Source organism: Nyctereutes procyonoides, unplaced genomic scaffold, assembly GCF_905146905.1.
Source record: "Nyctereutes procyonoides isolate TBG_1078 unplaced genomic scaffold, NYPRO_anot_genome, whole genome shotgun sequence".
NCBI classification, from domain to species: domain Eukaryota; kingdom Metazoa; phylum Chordata; class Mammalia; order Carnivora; family Canidae; genus Nyctereutes; species Nyctereutes procyonoides.
The window spans coordinates 17,251,735-17,274,137 of NW_026575134.1; the positions used below are offsets into that span (position 1 = coordinate 17,251,735).

Genomic DNA, 22,403 nt, shown 5'->3' on the forward strand with positions numbered 1-22,403 from the left:
ATGCATATATGGATAGAAATAGGTATTTGAAGGGAGGTAACTGTTCTAATCAAATAAAACTTAAAGTTCAGTTAATTAGACACATTTGATGCTGCAAAATAATAAGATACAATAGTAAGGAGATCCTTGAAAAGGCTGTAATTAGTACCACTTGACACAACTTGACCAACATTTTTAGTTTGTTTTTTTTTTAACTTTGGTAGTTCAGTATAATTTGCCACCATCAATATCATGATTTTTCCATAATGCCATGAGTTTTTTTGATTATCAACATTCACACAGAAATATTCATACTGGGAAAAGAAGTAGTGCTGCAGTACCTGGCTGGCTCAGTTAGTAAAGCATACAACTCTTGATCATGGGGTCATGAGTTCAAGCCCCATGTTGTGGGTAGAGTTTACTAAAAACAAACAAAAAACTGTTTAAAAAAAAAAAAGAGTGCTGGATCAAATTCCTTTTCACTCAGAAATTTCTTTGTCTCTCCTCACAATCTCATGTCCCAATTCCTCATGTGTCTTCATCCACCACTGTCCCTGTTAATGTTGGTGATTTTTATTAAAGTTTTCAAGTGAAAATAATTACCTAAAGCAAAAAAAAAAAAAAAAGCCATTCAATCAGTCTTGAGGGGAAAGGCCTGATAAATCTGTGTTTCAGGCAAATTCAGGAAATACTGTATTATGGGGTCCCTATTTTCCAAGTCAAAAACAGATTTTTTAACTGGTTAGTGAATTTATTTACAACAAATGTTTCACTAAGATATACTTACTTACCTCAAATACTTTATTAATGAGGTGGAATACAAATTTTTAAAAATATTTTTTACTTATTTATTTGAGAGAGAGTGAGTGGGAGAAGAGGAGGACAGAGAGGAAGAAGCAGACTCCTCGATGAGCAGGGAGCCTGATGAAGGGACTGATCCCAGGATTTGGGATCATTATCTGAGCCGAAGGCAGATGCTTAACCCTTGTGCCACCCAGGTGCCCCTGGAATACAAATAAATGGTTTAAAGATATAGATATAAAATTGCATATTGACATATTTTTTTAAAATATTTAATTGTTTGAGAGAGAGAGCATGCATGTACATGAGTGAGGGAAAGGGCAGAGGGAAAGAATCTTCAAGCAGACTCCCTGCTGAGTGTGGAACCCACCATGGGGCTTGATTTCACGACCCTGAGATCATGATTGGAGCAGAAACCAAGAGTCGGACACTCAACCAACTGAGCCACCTAGGCACCCCGGCGTACTGACATATTTTAATACAATTTCCTCTTGGTTTCCCCAAAGAAGAAGACTACCTGAGACAAGAGCCAACCAGAACATATGTCCCCTGTCTGGCCAGGAGTTCTCCCCTGAAAGGGCATGAAGATTTGGGGTGTCAATGAGCAAGAGCAGACAAACATGGTAACACAGAAAAAGGAGAGGACAATGAGAACAGAAGGGATCCCAGGCTGGGAAGGAAAAGGAGAGAGAGTTTTGGAATCAAGGCGCCAGGACTATGTTGGTGGTGGGGCAGTCACTACTGACTATTCAGCATCTTCCACAGAATAATCATTGTCATCTGCAGCTATGGCTACTGCTGTATCCAATATACCCTTCAGATACATAATAAAGTCAGAGCAGGGGCGCCTGGGTGTCTTAGTCGGTTAATCGTCTGCTTCCAGCTCAGGTCATGATCCCACGGTCCTAGGATCAAGCCTTGCATTGGGCTCTCTGCTCAGCGGGGAGTCTGCTTCTCCCTCTGCCTCTGCCAGCTGCTCTCCCTGCTTGTGCTCTCCCTCTCTCTCTCTCTCCTTCTCTCTCTCTCTCTCTCTCTCTCTCTGTCAAATGAATTAACAAAATCTTAAAAACAAAAACCAAAACCCAGATGTGCTGGAATGTGCCTTTATCTTTTTCGGATGGAATTCAAACTTAGCTCGAGTCCCCTTTCTGCTGATGGAAGGAAAATTAGCTCAAATTTGCCACTTGAAGATAACTCAGTATCTTTCCATTTAAAACGAGTGACTATGCATTCTGATTCAGTTTTCCTTCTTCTGTTTCCCTTTTTCTTGAAGATAAGCCAACTTCCCCAGGAAGCCCTTAACTACCCTGCAGCATCAGGGCACAAGCGGCTTTGGTAGTGTGGTTGTCCACATGGTCCTTGGTGAGTCACATACACACATCAGCCAAGGTACAGTCTATTTGGCATCCAGTGCTGGTGTCTGCGAGCCCTGCCATTGCTTCCAGCCTCAAGGTCCACACACACAGTCTCTCCTGGTTCCCTGGGCCTCTTAGCATTTTGCCACCACCCTCAAATCCTTCAGGGGCTTAAAACTCTCAGTAATCTCCCCACACTGCTCTGGCATGTGCAGTTTTCTAGAATGCTGTCCTCAGCCCATCTGCCAGGGCTCCCTCAGTCCTTGGTTACCCAGGCATCCTATGGGCTGGGTGCTATTCCAAACTTGAGATTCATCTAAGTAAAATCTGGGTGTTGCAAATACCTCCCCCTTGGTTTTGCCCCATAAGGAACATGGTGCCGTGTGCTTCTTCTCAGCACCCATTAGCATCTGTGCTCTACTCTTGTCTCCTCTGAGTCTCCTCTCCTTGTCTGTTTGGAGGAAAGACTGACCATAAAGTTTTTACAAACCTGTGAAATCAGGACAAATGCAGAATGAAAAATTGCCTCAACCTCAGTTACAGGGGAGGAGTGAATAAAGAAAGAACTGCATATAAATGGCATGACTCTGGCCCAGGAACTTAGTCCTCCCTGGGAGAAGAGAAGAGGAAGAACGAATTCAATTTAACTTGGTGCTTAGTCATAAGAGAAAAAGTTCCAATGTGGAAATGATTATCGTGTCAGGTTTGTGTTGCCCCATTCCTAGTTGGAAACCACGGTCTGTGTGTTCTTTGGAATTGAGCTGTACACCAAGTTACATTCATGCACTGCCGACTTTTCTGAATATAAATGGGGGAAGTCCACTACAGTTACAAATTGTGACACTTGCTGTGAAGGAAAAGTAGAGGATGCCCTGAAACTGTATATATAACAAGAGGCCCCATTTAGATTAGAGAGCAGGAAAGGCCTGGGGCAGGAGACAAGCTTTCTCAGCCCGACAGCAGCTGCTCCTACTGACAAGTCGACCTCAGCCAGTCACAGAGCGCTCACAGTCAGCTGGGATCCACCAGCAATGCTGGCTTCCCCTGACCTCTGGCTGTTATCACCAGTGCTCAAAATAATACCATCACATTTGGTGAAACCTTGATAATAATACACATGAACACTCTAACGTTTAAAGCTGCCTTGAAACTACATTACAGGGATGTTAGCAGTAAAATCCAGACCCTGGGGAAAGCTACAGGTCAAAAAAATCTGTCTTCTTCAACACGAATAAAGTCAAAAGTAACATAGATTAAGGAGCTATAATCACAACGTGGGGGATTAGATCTCAATTCAAAAAAAAAGGAACTGAAAAAGTTGATGTTTGTAGAACAACAGGAAAATTGAATACCAATTGCCTAATTATATCAAGGAACTTTAGGTGTGATGATTGATCTTAGATTATTTTTTAAATGTTTTTTTCCTCTAGATAAATATGCTTCAAATATCTACAGAGGACATGATATGATGTCTGTAATTTGCTTCAAAATAATACAAAAGGGGAAGTGAGTGAGGGAAAGAATAGAACTGGAATGGCTTTAGGTTGATGGATAGTGGGCTGAGTGATGGGTACCTAAGGATTCATTATACTATTCTTTCTACATTTGTGTATATTTAAATTTTTCCGTGATAAAAGCAAAAAAAATACACAAAAGTGAAAAATTACCTAGAACCCGCCTTGCAATTCTATCTTTCAGGTACAACTGTGTGTGAACGAATGGGACTACCAGGCATAGTATGCCTGTGGAAGGGCTGTCAGTGGTCTCTACCTCTAGGTTCTAATGTATCTATTCACTATATATGATAGTCTTACATACATTGATTAAAATAAAACTACAGCATGTGGGTTACAATAGAAGGAAATTTTGATGGTAGCAATATAACAATATTAATAATAACAGCAGCAACCATATGTTTCACTCTTACCAGAGTCGGGTGAGAACTGTTGCAAGCAGTTTGTATGTATTTAACTTGTTACATTTTCACAGCAGTCCTAGAGATGGTTATTACTACTTTCTTCATGTTTAAGATGACAACCTTTGCCTAAGGTCATAAAGCCAGCCTCCCTCTAAGGTGATTTGAGAGGATCAGATAATATTGGTGAAACAGTGCGTGTGAAAATATTTTAAGTGGACACTTTAATGTTAATTACAATTATTATGACTGGGGGGAGGAGTTCAAATATCTTACATATGTTTAATCATACAAGATGAAAAGGAATAATAAAATATTTCAAAGCTTTGAAAGATCTTATTATAAAAAGACACAAGAGGTACACAATGATATAATGGATCTAGGTGGATCATCGGTGGTGGCCCAGACCACACGATGGCAAACTTTATAATGGATGGATCAGAGTAACAACTCTTAAACTCACTGATAAAGGTTAACCTGTAAACGAGAGATCAGCAGATGTCACGTGTCTTCTGATAGTGGTACACAACCCCATCTATGATGAAAAATCAAACCTGAATCAGATTGAGATTCTAGATCTAACTGCAGCCTATAGGAAATGCTGGAGACAGAGGCACATTAAACTGTTTAAAGGAACCATAAGGATAGAATTAGCCAAGTTGAGACAATGAGAACTATTATAGGGCAAATTACTTGGTCCTTCAGCAAATAAATTCCAAGAAAAAAGTGGGGTAGGGGGAGAAGAACTATAATTTTTAAAATATCTGAGAGGTATGTCTCAGATGTAGGGTTTGGATCTTGATTTGAACAAACTAATAGTTTATTAAAATGGGAGAAGCTTGCTTACTAACTGGATTCTTTAAGTGATGAAAGAAATAATTGTTGTTACTTAAATGAGATACAGTTATTATGGGGGTGGGGTTAGGCTTCGTCTATTAGCAATATAAATAGAAATATTTGCATGTGAAATAATATGATATTTATGTTTAGTTTTGGAAATTCAATGTGGGAGGGGAGTGGGGCATATAGATGAAACAGAAGTGGTCACGGGTTAGTCGTTACTGAAGCCAAGCAGTGTGTACGTGGGACTTCATTATAAATATTCACTCTATTCTTGTGTGTAAGCTTTTCTATAGCAGAAGAAATTTAGGAAAAGGAAAACAAGATGCACCAACTAAAAATATTTTTAAAGGTGAAAACAGGGGATCCCTGGGTGGCGCAGCGGTTTGGCGCCTGCCTTTGGCCCAGGGCGCGATCCTGGAGACCCGGGATCGAATCCCACGTCGGACTCCTGGTGCATGGAGCCTGCTTCTCCCTCTGCCTATGTCTCTGCGCCTCTCTCTCTCTCTCTCTGTGACTATCATAAAAAAAAAAATTAAAAAAAAAGGTGAAAACAATGTTATTATTCTTAAATTGAAGATAATCCAGCTAAGTTTCCCTTTCTGTGTGTGAAGAATACATTGCACACGTGTTCTTTAAAAAGGCAAAGGGCGCCTGAGTGGCTGGCTCAGTGGTCGAGCAACTGCCTTTGGCTCAGGTAGTGATCCTGGGGTCCTGGGATCAGTCCCGCCTCAGGCTCCCCATGGGGAGCCTGCTTCTCCCTCTGCCTATGTCTCTGCCTCTCTTTCTGCCTCTCATGAATAAATAAAAATCTTAAAAAAAAAAAGGCAAAGACAGAAACCCTAAGGACTTGTTATTCTTTGTTTTTCTTTCTCACTTAATTTAGGAATTAAGAACAAAAAAATATAAATTATAAATTACTCTCTTATTTAACAAGCATTCGTTGAGCCTTCACTAAGTGCCAGACTCATTTTGCCATATACATTTGTGGAATTTTAGTTACAGTGTAAAATTCAGATGGGGATATGAGGACACCAAGCAATTAGAAATCAGTACAGAATAACATTGTTAAGAAAGCTAGCTAGCCACCCCCCAGAGGTTTGTGCTTCCCTCCTTAGTGAAGAGTGATTCCAGGGATACACAGGCTGAATCGGGGAGCACACAAAGATAGAGAGCCCTGTGACTAGTTCTGACCAGCAAAAGTGTTGTGACATGTCCCTCCTCGACTGAAGTAGCTAAGAAGAATTTTTGCCTTCTCCACTCTTCCCCCAATTTCCAATGCCTGAGCAACAATGAGGGCTTTGTATTAAAGATAGCAGAGGGGCGCCTGGGTGACTCAGTTGGTTAAGCATCTGCCTTCAGATCCTGGGGTCCTGGATGGAGCCCTGCATCGGCTCCTTGCTCAGTGGGGAGTCTGCTCCTCATTCTCCCTCTGCCCCTCCCCCACCCACTCATGCTCTCCCTCCTTCTCCATTAAATAAATAAAATCTTTTTAAAAAAATGATGACAGTCGCCATCACCCTGGGCAACTAAATGGCCTCAAGAGGCACAGGGCTCCCATCACCAGCATTGGCAATATACGAATACTTACACTCTATCATCCTTGAATAAGTACACTTCTATGATGTTAAGCCACTGAGATTTGGGGGTTTATCTCTTATGGACGCTAGTACCCACGTCAACTGATACGTGGGATGTTGCAGTGTATGTTGCATAAATAATGGGTGAGAAATCATTGTAGTTGAGACGAATTAGAAAATATTTCATGGAGCTTGAGCTGGATTTTGAACTACAAACCGTATGTAAATGATTTAATGGAGAGCAGGGGTGGGAGAGGGGGTTTCCAGAATAAGGAACTAACAGGGGAAACACAATAGGAATTTAGGTAACTGGGAGACCACCCTGATGAGCAGGTGCAGGTTGGGGAGAGTGGGAAATAAGGATGAAGAGGCAAGGTGGGAGAGGGCGTGAAGATCCTTGAGGATCTAGGATCTGATTCAATAGCAACCATTGAAGTTGCTGGAAAGCAAGAGCACCTGTCGAAAGGAAAATCAGTGAGACTAAACAGTGCAGGATGGACCTGAGGAAAATAGATTATAGAGTGACAATCCAATTTAGATATAATTAGAGACCCTATTGGCAAACATAGCAGAAATGAAGGAGGTAAATATAAGTGTCACCTTAAAGCAAAAATCTACAGGGCTGGACAATAGAAGAAAAAACATGAAACTAAAAGATTATTCAATCGGGAGATCTGTGTCTAGTCCTAACTATGCCTAGTAGTAATTCCTCAAATTATAAGTTCTACAGTTTGAGGCATAATATTTAATATCGGGTATTTTTTCTTCCTCTGTAAAATGAGGAGATAGAACCAGAGGACCCCAAAGTTCTTTCCATCTGTAGAACCCAGTGGTTATGAAACCAAGAAAGAAAACATAAAACAACACAAGCGACACATCCAGCAGGAGGCAGAGAAAGGTAGTATTCCATAACTGTTAAAACAGTTTATTTGAACTGTTACCAGTCTTTTGGTATTACGATGTAGTGACGCATGATGCAGAAGGACTTTAACTCTCCATGATTTTCACTTACACCTTGGTTTTAAGAACAAGATCTGAATATAATTTGCCACAACAGTTACACTAGTTGCAGTACTCTCTCTTAGAGAGGAAAGTAACTCCCAAGTTTGTTTCCTGATTTTAAAGATAAAAAAATGTGGACATGCTTTTATTTTAAAGATAAAAAAGGTGGTTTCACATATACGCAGTGTCATCACCAACTTTATTATCATCATCAAATCACCGACAGCACTAGCTACTTTTTTCCCTAATAACTATGAATAAAGTGACAGTAAAATATTGCTTAGTTTTCTTTATTATTGAAGTATAATTGACACACAATGTTATATTAGTTTCTGGTGTACAGCATATTGATTAGACGGTTCTATATATTACTCCGTGCTCACCATGATAAGAGTAGTCACATCTGTCACCATACATTATTACAGTATTATTGGCTATATTCCCTATGCTGTATTTTTCATCTTTGTAACTTATTTATTTTATAGCTGGAAGTTTTCACCTTTTACTCCCCTTTATCTATTCCCCTCATCCCCCACCCCTCTCCCCTCTGGCAACCTTGTTCTCTGTATTTATGGGTCTGTTTGTTTCTTTGTTCATTCACTCATTTTGGCTTTTTAGATTCCACATATAAGTGAAATCACATGATATTTGTCTCTCTCTGATTTCTTTCACTTAGCATAATACCCTCTGGGTCCATCCATGTTGTCGCACACGGCAAGATCTCATTCTTTTTTATGGCATAATAATATTCCATTATAAATATATGCACCACTTCTTTATCCTTTCATTTATCGATAGGCACTTGGGTTGCTTCCATATCTTGGCTATTGCAAATAAGCTGCAATAAACATAGAGGTGCATATATCTTTTCAATGTAGTGTGTTTTTTTTTTTTTAAGGAAGTACCCAGTAGTAGAATTACTGGATCATACAGTATTTCTATTTTTAATTTTTTTTTTTAATTTTTATTTATTTATGATAGTCAGAGAGAGAGAGAGGCAGAGACACAGGCAGAGGGAGAAGCAGGCTCCATGCACCGGGAGCCTGACGTGGGATTCGATCCCGGGTCTCCAGGATCGTGCCCTGGGCCAAAGGCAGGCGCCAAACCGCTGCGCCACCCAGGGATCCCTATTTTTAATTTTTTGAGGAAACTCCATACCTTTTTCCACAGTGGTTCCATCAATTTGCATTCTTACAAGCAGTGCAGTTTCTTTTTCTCTACATACCCACCAGCACCTGTTATTTCTTGTCTTTTTGATACTAGCCATTCTGACAAGTGTGAGGTGGTATCTCATTGTTGTTTTGATTTGTGTTTCCCTGGTAATTTTGTGATGCTAAGCAACTTTTCCTGTGTCTGTTGGTCATTTGTCTTTTTAATAAAAGGCCTATTCAGGTCCTCTGCCCATTTTTTCACTAGACTGGTTGGTTTTTTGGTTTTTGGTTTTTTTGGGAGGGTTGGTGTTGAGTTGTATAGGTTTTTTATATATTTTAGATATTAACCTCTAATCATATATATTATTGCAAATAACTCCTCTCATCTACTAGGTTGCCTTTTTGTTCTGTTCATGGTTTCTTTTGCTGTGCAAAAACCTTTTGTTTTGGTGTAGTCCCAATGGGTTATTTTTGCTTTTGTTTCTCTTGCCTGAGGAGAGATTCCATAAGTATGTTTCTAAGGATGATGTGTCTGTTCTTTCTTTTAGAAGTTTAATAGCTTCAGGTCTCATATTTAGGCCATTAATCCATTTTGAGTTTATTTTTGTGTATAGTGTAAGGAAGTGGTCTAGTTTCACTCTTTTGCATGTAGCTGTCTGATTTTCCTAGCACCATTTATTGAATATTCTTTTTCCCATTGTATATTCTTGTCTCCTTTGTCATAGATTTATTGACGATATATAAGTGGATTTATTTCTTGGCTCTCTAACCTGTTCCAGTGATGCCTGGTTTTCTTAGATTTACAATTATTCTTAGATTTGTTTCACTTTGTATCACTTTATAAATAGATCCCTAGGTGAAACTATTTATTTTTATTTTAAAAAATAATCTCTACCCCCAACATGGGGCTCAAACTCACGACCCTGCAATTAAGAGTCATGTGCTCGGGATCCCTGGGTGGTGCAGCGGTTTGGCGCCTGCCTTTGGCCCAGGGCGCGATCCTGGAGACCCGGGATCGAATCCCACGTCGGGCTCCCGGTGCATGGAGCCTGCTTCTCCCTCTGCCTGTGTCTCTGCCTCTCTCTCTCTCTCTGTGTGACTATCACAAATAAATAAAAATTAAAAAAAAAAAAAAAAGAGTCATGTGCTCTAACCGACTGAGCCAACCACAAACCCCTGAAACTGTTTTTAAAAGTAAACTAAGTGCTAATTCCATCCTGTAAAAAACCACTGATACTACAGAAAAAAATTCAAAAAATAGAAAAATTAGTTACTGACATTCAACAGTTTTCAGGACTCCACAATTGCCTTCCTATGGCATTAAAGAAAAATATAGCAGGAATTTATTTTACAATCTTATAAGAGTCTGGACAGGCTATGGAGACAATATTCAACCCAGGATCAATTACGCTACAGAATAGAGACCAAGACGGATGAAATAAAAAAGAAATGGGTTCACAAACATATATCTGACAAAAGACTGGTATCCAGGATATATACAGAACTATAGCTCAAAAGCAAAAACATAAACCACCAAATAAAGTAGACAAAGATTTAAACAGACATTTCACAAAAAATGGGCCTAAAAACGGCCAAGATGGATATGAAAAGTACTGAACATCATTAGTCATTAGGAAATGCCAAGGAATACCACAATACACAGTGATATACCATATGTACCCACCAAAATAGCTAAAATTCAAAAGACTGACTACCCTAAATGTTGGCAGGAATGTGGAGCAACCATATCCCATACATTGCTGATAGAAATGTGACATGGCACAATTTTAGAAATCGGCCTCGTAGTTGCTTATAATATTTTTTAAAGATTTTATTTATTTATTTATTTATTTGAGAGAGAGAGAGCAAGCACAAGTGGAGGGAGGGGCAGAAGGAGAGGGAGAAGTAGCCTCTTCACTGAGCAGGGAGTCTGGTGTGGGGCTCCATCCCAGGACCCCAGGATCACGACCTGAGCTGAAGGCAGACACTTAACCAGCTGAGCCACCCAGGCGCCCTACGCTCATTAACTCTTAGTAGAAAAAATATATAGCTGTATTCTCATACAAACTGATTTCAAATCAGAATATTAGAATATAATGAAATTAGATATATGAAATGCACATTCTTTTAGATAAGCATAAATATATCATTACTCATATGTAAATTATGCAAGTAGCTCTCATTATTTATTTGAGAGAGAGAGAGAGCAAGGGAACGGGCAGAGGGAGAGGGAGAGAAAGAATCTCAAGCAGACTCCCTGGTGAGCACAGAGCCTGACACAGGGCTGACTCTCACAACCCTGAGATCATGACCTGAGCCGAAACCAACAGTCCAATGCTTAACCAATTGGACCACCCAGGTATCCCTGCTTATATTAAGTATACATCTACCCTAGGACCCAGCAATTACATTCCTAAATAGTAACCCAAGGGAAGGGAAAACGATGTTCACAAGAATACTTATACAAAAATGCTCATGGCTGCTTCTTTATTCATCATGGTCCAAATGTGAAAAACACTCAGATTTCATCAATAGAAGAATGGACAGACCAAAGGTAGGACAGTCATATAACAAAATGCCACTCAGCAGTAAAAAGGAACTAATTACTGCTGCACACAACGTGGATGGATCTCAACATTATGCTGAATGAAAAAAGTTTTGCCCATAACGGCATTTACTTTAAAATTCCATCCATATGAAGTTCTAAAACAGGCAAAACTAATCTGTGGTGGTAAAAATTAGAGCATGGGTTGCCTGGGGTCAGGGCAAAGGGGGGGGGGTGAGGATTTACTGGAAAGAAGCATGAGGAAATGTTCTACAGTGATAGTAAGGTTCTCTGTCTTGATAGGGGTTGAGGTTACACAGGTGTCTATATTTGTCCAAACTTAGCAAACGGTAAGTTAAATATTTGTACAGGTCATTACATATACACACCACTTGAAAGAAAAAAAAGGAATTGTAAACCAATATAGAACTCTAGTTACCGCTACATATGTATGCTGAAACTTCAGAGATGAAGTATACTGATAACTCTAACTTTTTGCATCAAAAAATTATGATGGATTGACAGATGTATTGAAGAACGGATAAATGCACAGTTGGGTGATAAAGCAAATGTAATAAAATGTTCATAGAATATGCACGTGTGGGCATACAGATATTCTCTATATAATTATTTCAACCTTTCTGCCTGTTTGAAATTTATCAAAACAAAATGCTGGACGGTGAAAGAAAAAATGGAACTTCAATTACATTTCTTATCATGCTGTTTGATCAAAAGATAATAATAATTGAATAAAATAAATATTAGAGCAACAGGAAAAGAGGAATTTGGCCATAAAACGAGGTTATTGAACATTTAGTAAGCTCCTAATTCCCTAGAGTGTGCCTGGCTTTTTATGAACGGTGTTAGATTTAATAAAAATGTTAAAACTGTGGACACTGATGTCAGTATCCATCACTGAAGGGATTTGCAGAAAGAAAATCAGCATGGGGGTGAGGGAAAGTACATAGAACAAAGGAAATAAAACTGAATTAAAGAGGATAGGGAAAAGCAAATGAAGAGAACAAAATGTACATTTTCGTTTTGACCAATTTCATAAGAAAGCAAAATGGCCAATTTTGAACTCTACAGAATCATGGTAGTGATGTTTTTGTACCCACATTTTCAGGTTTTGAATTGAGTGCTTCAGTGAGATTTTGCGTACTATCTGAATACTTATCATGCAAAATAGTTGCAGCAGAAAAATAGACACATTGATCTTGGTTTTAGTATCTGTCAAAGCAGTAATCAAGGTAAATGTGACTGAAGGCTTCACTTAGAAAACCAAGGGAAGGGCAGAAAAATTCAGCTGAATGAACTGAGGTTGGTGGGGGAAAGATGCGTTATATCCTAATAGAGAGATGACGCTTCCAGAACTGAAGTTAAAGGTTCATCATTAACGTGATACAGGTCTGTCCGCAATGAAGTAAGTATTTGACTTTGTCCTTCTCAAAACAGATTTTCTTTGAGCCTTAAACCCTGAACTGTGCTGTGTCCCTGAAGGTATCACAGAATGACCTATTTTTACTTGTTAATCCCAGACCTGAATGCTAATCTTTTACCTTACCTGTTAGAGGATAGTTTAAATTAGCTTTATTGATTGCAGAACTAGACACACACAATGTCTTCTATAGTCCCTGGCCTAGCGGAAGAGCATGAGAAGTATCTGAGTATGAAATAAATGCAGAGTGGTGTTGGTAAGGGGTTATATTTTAAAGTGCAAGCACAACATTGATTTAGTTTCTATTACGCAGATTCTTTTCATTTTACAGAGAAGAAAACTGCTTGCAATATTGAACCACTATTGTCTGCAGTAGGTAAACATAAAGAATCTTAAATCAATTGACTTAATCAATTTAACACATTTCCAGGTCTTTTTCAAGAAGGAAATTCAATATCTTGTCACTACAACACCCTCGATTGCAGTCTTGGTACACAGGTTGCAATCTTTTCGAAGATAATACTAGAATTTCACCTAGTAAACCTCATTTGAATGTAAGTACTTTAAAAACCTGTTTATTTAAGAATTAAACAGTTTGTTTTTCTGGTTATTAAACATTGTCAGGCTGTATTTATGAAATAGGATTCTGCAAAAGAATTGTTAATTCAGAAAAGCCTTTCGACATGACATTCTGAAACGTGGTTTTACTTGCCACTTAAAGCATATAACATGCCTCATGCAGTTTTGCTGGGGTGGTTGGGTCAAGCATGGTGACACTGAGCCTGAGGAGCTGTAAGGTTCCTGGTTTGGCCAGTGGGTGGCTCAGAGGTCCTGTGCGCATGTACATGTGGGCTTACCAAGGGCACTTCCCCCAGATGTGGGTTAGCGATTGCCAGGAGACCAGAGGCTTCAAATATTCAGCAGCAGAGCATATGGCTTCTTCCCTAAGCCTCTATCCTTGGAGCCACCATTAGAACTACTGAACCACGTAGGAGATACAGGACAAGGAAGTAAGAACCATTAGGAAGTGCTCTGTCAAACTGATGGAGAAACATATAAAGACAGAGACATATAGGTAGAGATTTATAGACATAGAGATACATAAATATCTTACTTAATCATCATAAACATTTGAATGAAGTAGTTACTGTTATTACCTCTTGCACAGATAAGGAAATTAAATGTCAGAGAAATTGGGGTGCCTGGGTGGCTCAGTCGGTTAAGCATCTGCCTTTACCTCAGGTCATGATCCCAGGGTCCTGGGCTCCATACTCAGTGGGGAGACTGCTTCCCCTTCTGGCCCTCCCCCCACTTGTGCTCTCTTTCTCCTTCTCTCTCTCTGTCTCAAGTAAATAAATAAAATCTTTAAAAGAAAATACATAAATGTCAGAGAAATTAAATAATTTGTCTAATGCCATAAGGTGGTCAGAAATGGAACCTGGACTCAAACCCAGGACCCTGCACTTAGCCGTTACATGGTGGAAAGAGACCTGGGCCTGAGGACCCAGAGAGGCTTCCCAGAGGAATAAGATGGGCATTAAGTATTGCAGGGATTGGATAAGCAGAAAAGGAGGAGGCCTTTCTAGGAAGGGATGAGCAGAAGCAAAAGGACAGATGTCTAGTGATGGAACAGACCTGATTGGATTAGTGGATTATTTTATTATGAATAATACCATAGGATGTTACCACTTTAAAGCATATTCATATCCATTTCAATAGTCCTTGAATTTTTTTTTTTAGAGAGAGAGAAAGCACAGGTGTATGCACACAAGTGGGGGTAGTAGTGGTAGGAGGTAGAGAGAGAATTTTATGCAGGTTTCATTCAGCACAGAGTCTGGGGCTTGATCTCATGACCCTGAGTTCATGACCTGAGCCCAATCAAGAGTTGGATGCTTAACCAACCGAGCCACTCAGGCGCCCCCTTTCTTTCTTTCTTTTTTTTTTTTTTTTTGAAATAATTTTGAAATAATTTGTCTAATAAGGGAGAAGGTATTACAGTCCATCTCTGCATATATATGGAAATTAAAGATCAAACCTCCATCACGTGCCCTACCCATTACAGGGCCTTTGTACATACTGCTCTTTCTATGGAGAAAGCAATTCCTCTCCTCTTCACCTTGTTAACTACTGCCCACCCATCAGTTCAGTTGGACAGTGACCTCCTAAGAGGGCCTTAGCTGACTTCCCTGCCTTGGCCAAACCCCTCGGTATCTGCACTCACTGAACCAAGTACTTCTACTTGTTAGGATTGATTGTACTTACTCTACTTACCAGTGGGAATAAATGTAAAAGGAATAAGTAATTGAATACACAAATCAACAGAAGCTAGGTCTGCATAGGGCAGTTGCTCATACGCTCTCCATGTTAGTAGCTATTTAGAAGAGGTACAATCGGAAGAGCTGAGGCTATTTCACCTGGCAAAGAGAATTTAGGGGAGAGGGTCTGACGGCTGTGTTCAAATACCTGGAGAGCTGTCATGTTGAAGACGGATTAGACAAATTCTGCATAGCTCCAGAGGGCAGAACAAAGACAAATGAGGTGAAAGTCCAGGCAGGCATATTTCATTACAGCGTAAGGAAGTTAAATATGTAACAACGAGACCTGTCCAAATAGGAAGCAGGCTGAGTGTGGAGGAGGTGTATTCAAACACAGGCTGCAGGAACACCTGTCAAGGCTGTTGTAGTGGAAACTCCTGTTCTGGTGGGGAAATTTTTCACCACTTAGGCCTCTCTGAGCCTAATGTGCTTTTATAGGTCTGGGAGGGACTTGAAAGCAAATCTGAATTTGATTTGAACTGACCTTAAGGAGAGAGCTGATGCCTAATATTGGGCCCTGTAAGTCATACATGCCCACCGGTGGGTGACACTTAGGTGCCACCGAGCAGGTCTCTGAGAGCCAGCCCTGCAAGGGCCGTCAGAGCCTGGCAGCTGCCACGGTGACCAGCAGAGCACCAGGAGCTGACTTCAGGGTCGCCGCCCCCCCCACCTCACTGCACCCCCAATCTGCGAACACCCAGACACGGTGTGCTTGCAGATCTCCTTCCAAACTCCTTCGGGAGGATGCTCTTTTCCCCAGCTTTCCTTTTCTTTTAAAATCCTTAAAGATTGTATTTATTTATCTATGAGACACACAGAGAGAGAAGCAGAGACCCAGGCAGAGGGAGAAGCAGGCTCCACGCAGGGAGCCCAACGCGGGACTTGATCCCGGCACCCGGGGTCACGCCCTGGGCCGCAGGCAGCCCTCAGCCGCCAAGCCCCCGGGCCCCCCTCTTTCCAGCTCCTTAAGGCTACCTCTTCTGCTGAGAGCAATTTCGCAACAATGCTGCTCTCTCCTCATGCAAATATTCCAATACTGAGAGAGAATCTGAGAGAAAAACTAAAAAACCCATCTTTTTAAACACACCACTTCTATCTTGATTTCATAAAAACAAAGGCCTCAAAAATTGAGTGGAGGCTGAAAACTAGGAGCCCTAATTTGGAAACTGAGGTCTCACGCCACCAATAACGGGATGGAGATAAGCTGGTAGAAAATCTCTAAGCGTTACTCTCCGCGGGTGTAGCCCTGGATCAACACTGCCGGCTTTTCTACAGAGACATCTGACCTGGCAAATAACCAGTTAGCAGATCCTGGGGGTCAATTTCATTTGTGAACAATGAAATTCAATATGTTGTAATGGTGTCAACATTTCAGGATAATGGATCGTGGATATTTCAAACCACAGTGGCTGTTGTGCGGTCGGATAAGACCTTTGGTAATCGGGCAGCGCGGGTGGCTCAGTGGCTTAGCGCCGCCTTCAGCCCAGGGCGTGATCCTGGAGACCCGGGATCGAGTCCCACGTGGGCTCCCTGTGTGGAGCCTGCTTCTCCCTCTGCCTGTGTCTCTGCCTCTCTCTCTCCCTCTCTGTGTGTCTCTCATGAATAAATAAATAAAATCTTAAAAAAAAAGACCTTTGGTAATCCAACCGTGCAATGTTTATTGAGCACCTACTATGTGCCAGGCACCATGCTAGGCACTGGTTAGGGAGAGGGAAACAAAATAGACATGGTCTCTGCTGTGACAGGTTTTATTCTCTAATTTAGACAATAAAATAAGAAGCACCAAATTAATACAAAACTCCAAACTGGTAGCAGATATGAAGGGGAAGGGTCAGTGGGCTTCTAAACCCCCGGAGGCTTTCCTGAGGAAGAGACCTTTCACTGAGCAATTAGGAACACATGGGAACTAACAGTATGAAGGGTCAGGGAAAGGACATTCCTGGCAAAGGACACATCCCGAAGCACTGGGTTATGAAAGAATTTGGTTCCTTTAAGAAATGGAGAGAAAGCCAAGATGAGCAAGAGCAAAAAGCCTTGAGAGGACGCCGAGGAAGAATGCAGGGGCAGATCCTGTAGAGCCTCAGCAGCAACTGAAGGTTACTCTAAATGCACTCGGAAGCCCCACAAGAGGGGAATGATGCAATTTATATTTTTAAAATGATTATTCAGAAGGTCAGACATGTGGAGGATAGATTAAGTGAAGGAAAGAATCATGCCTCTTTCCACATAAATTCTCCATTCACAAAAATGACAACTTCCAATTTACACATATTAATGTAGCATGTTTAGAGTCATTTCTTTTAAATGATTATAAAAGCCTAACATCCCACACATTTTTTGTTTACTCGGCAACTCCCTCCCAAGGAAACACACTATTGCTAAATGAATGAAAATTGAAATCTTTTTTATTCAGGCATTATAAATTCTAACTCACATTGAGATGAAGACAAATTACTGTCTCCATGCAGAGGAGGAAGCAAAAATAAATGCCTTTTTATGTAATGTTGCATTTAGAATTTATCTCTATTTTATAATCAAGGGAAACTATGCACTTCCCTGAGGATGCTGGGATAGAAGCAGAGCTAGAATTAGACATTCGCTATTCTTGACTATTTCTCTCTGGTTTTGTTGCCCAGTACTATTTCTTTCTGTGGAGCATCGTAGGAGTAGGCAGTCAGTCCTCTTCAACAACAATCTCATCGAATTTCAGTGTAGACTTCTAGCAAAAACAAATAGGTGTAACTGGGTAATATAATACTTGGGAAGGTGTGCTCTTCCCTTCCTGCTCTGAGAACAGGGTCGTAGGCATAGTGAGTTCATGGTATCCATCAGGAAAGGGGGCTGGAAAAAAAAAAAAGGAAAAGGGGCTGGAAACATGTAAACCTTAAAGAAGGAATGCAAATGCAAAATAGTTTCTGGCATTCAAATTAGGATCATGCAGCAATCCAGCCTATTTTCCAAATACCTATTTCCTCCCCTCTCCCCAACTAAGCCCGAAGGCCCATTCTCATGGCTTTGTTAGTTTGGTTTATTAGTTGCCTGTTTTGTTAAGTGAGGTTGATATGAAAGTGGGTGCTTTACAGAAGTAGGATATCACATTAGGGGAAGTAAAGGAGAGCTTACTCTTTCTTAGTCCCAGAGAATTGTGGAAAGGAGAGAGAAAGAGACCAAGAGAAAAAGAGAAGCAAACATGTATTTCTACTCCTCCTTTCGGTGAATTGCATTAAATCCATGATTCTCCAACTTTAACGTGCCTCAGATCACCTAGAAGACTTGTTAGAAGACGGTCGTGGGGCTCCACTCCCAGAGTTTCTGATTCAGTGGGTCTGTGGTGGGGCTGGAGAATTTGCATTTTTCGTAAGTTCCTAGGTGTTACTGATGCTGCTGGTCCAGGGGCCGCACTTGGAGAACCAGTGTTGAATAAATGAAAGTAATACCAATGACGTAGGAGTTTGTCCTTGATTTTCATGTAGTGCCCTAGAAAGAGATCATCTCTGTGGCTGACCCTTGCTGAAACCTGGTGCGCAGCCAAACCTTTCCAATTCACCCCACATCAGGGACACATAAACCACATCCTCTTCCCATTATAACAGGGCATCTCTCTAAGGTGAGAAACAGGATGGGTGGGGGGACCCCAGAGATTAACCATTTTTTCCTAGAAAGGCATACTGTTGCCCAAAGGGCTGTTTAAATTTCCAAATCAAGCTGTTCTTAAATCACACTGGACACATGGTCAGGTTTCTCTCTCCTTTATTTCCCTTTCTGATTAACACCATGTCAGGCTTCATAAGGCCATCTGCTTCCGCCTTTCCTTTTCTCACTGGCTAGAATGTGGGCCTGATCGGGATGCTGGTGAGACATTTTCTGCAGTGTGAATGATAAAGGTAACATCTTCAGGAATGGCAAAGCCACGAATTAGGAGCCTCAGTCCCAGGCACTTGGAAGCCACCTTGTTGACTCTGGATTTTCCTTGTTTAACTCATTATGTTGGGTCCGCTTGAGACAAGTCTATCCTGCAGCCCAACCAATATAATTAGAAGGAGAGCTAGGAGCTGGGTGAGAATAGACACATTCATTGCAGCACAGTGTTTAAATTGTGCAAACACATTCCATTCTTCCACAGTGATCATCGGTGTCCCACCCAGGACTTCTGTTAAATTAGTCCTTTTTTAATTTTTATTTTTTGTAAAGATTTTATTTATTTATTCATGAGAGACCCAGAGAGAGAGAGAGGCAGAGACACAGGCAGAGGGAGAAGCAGGCTCCATGCAGGGAGCCCGATGTGGGACTTGATCCTGGGACTCCAGGATCACACCCTGGGCCAAAGGCAGGTGCTAAACCACTGAGCCACCCAGGGATCCCCAATTAGTCCTTTTTTAAAACATTTTTTTAAAAATTTATTTATTTGACAGAGAGAAAGAGGGAGTGCGTGCATGCGCACAAGCAGGGGGAGCAGCAGAGGGAGAGGGAGAAGCTGGTTCCCTGCCCAGCAAGTGAGGGAGCCCAAAAAAAGGCTGGATCCCAGGACTCTGGGATCATGACCTGAGCTGAGGGCAGATGTTTAACCGACTGAGCCACCCAGGGGCGCCAGTTAGATAGATTAGTCCTTTGATACTTCACTCTTCTCATTTCCACTTCCATGTCTCCTTTTTTAAAAAAAAAAAAAATTATTTATTCACTTGAGAGAGAGAAAACACAAGCAAGAGGACGGGCAGAATGAGAGGGAGAAGCAGGGACCCCGACGCGGGCTCAACCCCAGGACTCTGGGCCCATGACCCGAGCTGAAGGCAGATGCTCAATGGACTGAGCTCCCCGGGCGCCCATTTCCTTCTCCTTCTTGACGGTTCTTTGTCTACCATCCTTGCATTTATTCAGGCCTAGTAGTCTATGTAACTTCACTTCATGCTTTTTTGGTATTTCTTCTATAGCTGCTTTAAGGTCCTTACAAATGTCTCAGGCATTTTTAATATCTCATAAGAACTTTTGAGTATCTGAGTAAGTAAATAACTACCCAAAAGAATACACTTGTTTGAAATGGTCATTATCAACTTTTCACTTCTTAGTGAATTTATAGGTATAATTTATGAATTAACAAATATTTTCATTTAGAGGATAATGTGAAAATTATATCCAGCGGAATCTTAGCACAGCATACATAAGAATATATACATATATTTATGATTTACTTATATGTACATATTTATTTATATTTATTCACATATATTCCCCCTTAACTTTAATTTATATATGTACACATAGATACCTTCAATTGAATAAAAAATCCTATAAAATATACACTCAAATCCCTATTCATTTAGTAATCAAATAGTTTAACTAAGTTTGTATCTTTGTAAACTCAGAAGGCATTCACATAATGTTTAATGTTCTTAAATTTGGGGGTTTTGCCCCCCAAATAATTTATTATTTATTTTTAAAAAAACCACAAAAAACAAAAAAAGACCTCCCAGGATTGGCACTCAGACTGTAGGACACATATCACTGCTAAGTTCCTATTCAGTCCTGATTGTACATCAATTTTGAAATATTTTTGGTGTCTAAGGAAGTCACAACTCTTCAGAATCAATTGCTCAAAGCAGCCAGTAAGTACTCTTTGAATTCCTTTCTGAATTGTCATGTTACTGACCTGGTTTGGCCAAGATTAAATGATTTGAAGTGCCAATATACATCACAGTTCATCTTCCTCCCCGCCAACTAATATAATACTATTTTGTATCTCCCTCCATTCAAAGCACCAGTAGTCAGGCAGTCCTCTTTCCAAAAATAACAAACAAACAAAAAACCAGAAAACACAGCTTTAAAAAGTAAAGTAAGTACTCAGAGCATCATCAATACAAAATTATAAGCACATGTTAAATTTTATTTAAAATATTTTAGAGTGCCTTCAAATGTACCTTCCTTAGAAGCCTTAGAAGGGAACAAGTATATATATATATATATATATATATATATATATATATATATATAGTCTATTAAGCTCTAATGCTTCAGGAAACCACAAAACAATAATTTTATCACCTGAGCCAGCTACTGATCATAGAGATGAGATTAGAAGCCATGACCAGGAGACTGAAACAATGAACATTTGCGGCCGGTTACAGGAAAACAGCAAACCCAGAGACATATTCATTACCTGGAAACCAATGCTTAAGACAGAACTGGTAGTCAGATGTCAGGAGAGCCATCATGAGTTATGAGGCACACATACGCTCAGGAGTTCAAAGCAAGTCTTGAATCTCATAGAAAACAAAGGCCAAAGCAAGGCACAGAGTTAAAAATCAAGAATTCAGAATCATATATTTAGCGCATCATACTTTCCTGTCCATTGGTCACTTGAGTAGTTCTAGTTGCAACAAGAAGTGTGTGGTTGTTGCAGGTAAATCAGTCCCACCCATTCCTTCCATCATAGTGGCCTCCCAGAGACTGGGGACTAAACATGCTGTTCGTCTTCACTACTATTCATCAGTTGGGGCTGCAGGAGAAAAACCAGACTGGTTACAGCGTAAATAAAGAACTTACATTTTCTCTTTGTGTCTGAGTTGTAGTGTGAGTTAAATTTCCACCCTGCTACATTAGCTATTGGCTGGACTTCAAGCAGAATCAAAGGGCAAAGAGAGTCTGAAATTAGGCATGGGAATGTCTAGCTGGCCAGAGAAGTACAAAAAGATAAAATTAAATGAAGCACACACACACACATCCCTTTTTTCTTTTTTTATAGCTTTATTGACATAACATTCACATACTGTATAATTTACGCATTTAAAGTATATAATTCAATGGCATTTAGTATGTTCACAGACTTGTACAGCCATTACCACAATCAATTTTAGAACACTTTCATGACCCAAAGAGAACCCCCACATCCCCACCCTGTGCCATTGCTCTAGGCAACCACTAACCTACTGTCAATATGTTTGCCTATTTGGAAATCTCATATAAATAGAGTCACAAAAATGTGCTCCTTTATGACTGGTTTCTTTCACTTAGCATGTTTTCTTTTTTTTTCTTAATTAATTAATTAATTTATTTATGATAGTCACAGAGAGAAAGAGAGAGAGAGAGAGAGAGAGAGAGAGAGGCAGAGACACAGGCAGAGGGAGAAGCAGGCTCCATGCACCGGGAGCCCGACGTGGGATTCGATCCCGGGTCTCCAGGATCGCGCCCTGGGCCAAAGGCAGGCGCCAAACCGCTGTGCCACCCAGGGATCCCACTTAGCATGTTTTCAATATTCATTCATGTTGTATCATGTATCAGTACTTCATTCCTTTTAGTTGTTGAATAATATTACATTTGATGAATCTACCACATTTTATTTATCCATTCATCAGCTAATGGACATTTAGGTAGTTTTTATTCTTCGGTTGTTATGAATAATGCTGCATAAATATTCATCCACAAGTTCTTGTGTAGACAAATGTTTTCATTTCTCTTGGGTACAGCTACAGGTAGACTTGCTGAATCACA

The 22,403-nt window shown here is 40.4% G+C and overlaps 1 protein-coding gene across 1 annotated transcript in view; it reads right to left on the bottom strand.

Moving 5' to 3' along the window:
* GSAP (gamma-secretase activating protein) overlaps window positions 1–21,304 on the bottom strand; it is a 125,283-nt gene extending 103,979 nt beyond the window's left edge. Inside the window, exon 1 of the mRNA XM_055300963.1 lies at window positions 21,254–21,304. The gene's annotated coding sequence lies outside the window, so the exon portion shown is untranslated. The remainder of the gene's footprint in view (window positions 1–21,253) is intronic.
* Between the last annotated feature and the right edge of the window lie 1,099 nt (window positions 21,305–22,403).